This window comes from Arachis stenosperma, chromosome 9 (genome assembly GCF_014773155.1).
Source record: "Arachis stenosperma cultivar V10309 chromosome 9, arast.V10309.gnm1.PFL2, whole genome shotgun sequence".
Taxonomy (NCBI): Eukaryota; Viridiplantae; Streptophyta; class Magnoliopsida; order Fabales; family Fabaceae; genus Arachis; species Arachis stenosperma.
The window spans coordinates 118,467,931-118,472,015 of NC_080385.1; positions in this window are offsets into that span (position 1 = coordinate 118,467,931).

A 4,085-nucleotide genomic window follows, 5' to 3' on the forward strand; every position below is an offset into this window, starting at 1 on the left:
TGTTTTGGGCGCTAAACGCCCAAAAGAAGCATCTACTGGGCGTTCAACGCCAGTAAGAATAGCCATATGGGCGTTAAACGCTAGAAAGAAGCATCTTCTGGGCGTTGAACGCCAGAAAGAAGCAACTTCTGGGCGTTTAACGCCAGATTTATAGCGTCCTGGGCGTTCAGAAAAACGCCCAGTGACAAAGGAGTTCCTGGCGTTCAACGCCAGCTAGAAGCAACAGCTGGGCGTTGAACGCCCAGGAGAAGCTACAAATGGGCGTTAAACACCCAAAACATGCAGCGTTTGGGCGTTTAACGCCAGGATTGTGGGGAGGAGGTAAATTCGTTTTCAATTCACATTTTTTTCAAATTTTTATGTTCCAATTCATGATTTCTTGCATAAACATGTTACAAACTCTCATCCTTCAATTCCAAAAATTTTAATCCTAATTTCTAAAATTCCTTTTTCAAAAATATCAAATGTATCTTAATTCATAAACACAACTCCTTTTTCAAATCCCATCCAACTTCTTTTCAAAATTTTTTCAAAAATCAATTATCTTTTCAAATTAATCCCAAATCTTTTTTTTTTTAAATTCAGATTTATCTTTTTCAAATATCTTCTATATCTTTTCAATTTTCAATTATATCTTTTTCCTATCATATTTATCTTTTACAAATCATATCTTTTATCTTATCTTTCTTCAAAAATTTTGAAAACCCACCCCCTCCCTTTAAATCCACATTCGGCCTCTCTCCTCTCCGTAACAATTCGAAAACTAGCTCTCCTTCTATCCCTCTCCTTTCTTTTTTTTTTTTCTTGAGGACAAGCAAACCTCTAAGTTTGGTGTGTTTATCCGTGATCACTAAACCACACCCACTAAGATCATGGCCCCTAAAGGAAAACAACCCACTCCAAGAGGCAAGAAAGAGAGTATTCCAAAACCACTTTGGAATCAAGGGAAGTTCTTAACCAAAGAACATTCAGACCATTACTACAAAATAATGGGTCTAAGGTCAGTGATCCTGGAAGTCAAATTCGATTTGAAAGAAGATGAATATCCGGAGATCCAAGAGCAAATTCGAAACAGGAGCTGGGAAATCCTAGCTAATCCTGAAACAAAGGTGGGAAGAAACATGGTTCAGGAATTCTACGCTAATGTATGGCAAACAGACAGACAGAGAATATCTGGAACTGCTCTCTATGACTATCGGACCTTGGTCAGAGGAAAGATTGTTCACATCCACCCTGAGAAAATCAGGGAGATCTTTAAGCTTCCTCAGCTGAAAGATGACCCAGACTCCTTTAATAGGAGAGTGATGAGAACAAATAAAGGCCTGGACAAGATTCTAGAGGACATATGCCTCTCTGGAGCCAGGTGGACCACCAGCACTAAGGGCGTCCCAAATCAACTCAAGAGAGAAGATCTCAAACCAGTCGCCAGAGGCTGGCTGGACTTCATTGGGCGTTCTATACTGTCCATTAGCAACCGCTCTGAGGTCACCGTTAAAAGAGCAGTGATGATCCACTGCATTATGTTCGGAAGAGAAGTGGAAGTTCATCAGCTGATTTCGTGTGAACTTTACATAATTGCAAACAAGAACTCCAAAGATGCTAAATTGGCTTATCCAAGTTTAATATCTATGCTATGTAAAGATGCTGGAGTGAAGATGGGAATAACTGAGTATATCTCAGTTGAGCGACCAATCACCAAAATATCAATGGAAAAACAACAAGTGCAGGATGACCCCGTCAAGAGGAGAGCACAGGAATTCCTCCCGAAAATCCCTCAATTTGAATACTGGGAGCATCTTGAAGCATCGGTTACCAAGTTGCAAGAAGCTATGGACCAAATAAAGGAAGAACAGAATAATCAAAATAGCATGCTTTGCAAAATGCTTGGGGAACAAGAAGAGCAAAGGCATGACTTGAAGGAACTGAAGCGTCAGAAATTATCTCTTGAAGGACCAAGCACTCCACAGACTAGAGGAACATCTACTTCCCAAAATAAAGGTTGTTGAGTCCTAATCTTAGCTTTACTCTTTGATAGTTGTCTTATAGAAATTTACCTTAGAAGTTATATAGGAGTAGTAGTAATTAGTATATCTATTTTGATTTTATTTCCAGTTAAGCTATAATTTATTTTTCTCATCATCATCAAACATGAATAAAATAGTAGATTTTTAGAATAAAGAGGCAATTTAATTTCGAGTTCTTAATAAGGAAAATTCTAATTATTTATATGTGGTGGCAATACTTTTTGTCTTCTGAATGAATGCTTGAACAGTGCATAATTTTGATACTGAATTTCATGAATGTTAAAATTGTTGGCTTCTGAAAAAATGATGAATAAGAGAAATATTATTGCTGATCTGAAAAATCATGAAATTGATTCTTGAAGCAAGAAAAAGCAGTGAAAAAAAAAGGAATCATTGGATAAAGAAAAAGAAAAAGCCAATAACCCTTAAAACCAAAAAGCAAGGGTGAAAAGGATCCAAGGCTTTGAGCATCAATGGATAGGAGGGCCCAAGAAAATAAATCCAGGCCTAAGCGGCTAAATCAAGCTGTCCCTAACCATGTGCTTGTGGCATGCAGGTCCAAGTGAAAAGCTTGAGACTGAGTAGTTAAAGTCATGATCCAAGGCAAAGGAGTGTGCTTAAGAACTCTGGACACCTCTAATTGGGGACTTTAGCAAAGCTAAGTCACAATCTGAAAAGATTCACCCGGTTATGTGTCTGTGGCATTTATGTATCCGGTGGTAATACTGGAAAACAAAGTGCTTAGGGCCACGGCCAAGACTCATAAAGTAACTATGTTCAAGAATCAACATACTAAACTAGGAGAATCAATAATACTATCTGAATTCTAAGTTCCTATGGATGCCAATCATTCTGGATTTCAAAGGATAAAGTGAGATGCCAAAACTATTGATGAGCGGATAATTTATACGCTTTTTGGCATTATTTTTAGTATGATTTTAGTAGTTTTAGTTGAGTTCTTAGTATATTTTTATTAGTTTTTAATTAAAATTCACTTTTCTGGACTTTACTATGAGTTTGTGTGTTTTTCTGTGATTTCAGGTATTTTCTGGCTGAAATTGAGGGATCTGAGCAAAAATCTGATTCAGAGACTGAAAAGGACTGCAGATGCTGTTAGATTCTGACCTCCCTGCACTCGAAGTTGATTTTCTGGAGCTACAGAAGCCCAATTGGCGCGCTCTCAACGGCGTTGGAAAGTAGACATCCTGGGCTTTCCAACAATATATGATAGTCCATACTTTGCCCAAGATTTGATGGCCCAAACCGGCGTTCAAAGTCACCCTCAGGAATTCCAGCGTTAAACGCCGGAACTGGCACCTAATTGGGAGTTAAACGCCCAAACTGACATAAAAGCTGGCGTTTAACTCCAAGAAGAGTCTCTACACGAAAATGCTTCATTGCTCAGCCCAAGCACACACCAAGTGGGCCCGGAAGTGGATTTTTATGTCATTTACTCATCTCTGTACACCCTAGGCTACTAGTTTTCTATATATAGGACCTTTTACTATTGTATTTTGATCTTTTGATCATTTTTAGATCTCTAGATCATCTTCGGACATCTAGTTCTTAGATCATTTGGGAGGCTGGCCATTCGGCCATGCCTAGACCTTGTTCTTATGTATTTTCAACGGTGGAGTTTCTACACACCATAGATTAAGGTGTGGAGCTCTGCTGTACCTCGAGTATTAATGCAATTACTATTGTTCTTCTATTCAATTCCGCTTATTCTTTGTCCAAGATATCACTTGTTCTTCAACTTGATGAAGGTGATGATTCGTGACACTCATCATCATTCTCACTCATGAACAAAGTGACTGACAACCACTCTTGTTCTACAAGCATCTGAGGCTTAGTGAATATCTCTTGGATTCCTGATACACGATGCATGGTTGATCGCCAGACAACCGAGTGCTCGCCTGACAAACGAGCCAGCCATTCCGTGAGATCAGAGTCTTCGTGGTATAGGCGAGAACTGATGGCGGCATTCAAGAGAATCCGGAAGGTCTAACCTTGTCTGTGGTATTCTGAGTAGGATTCAATGATTGAATGACTGTGACATGC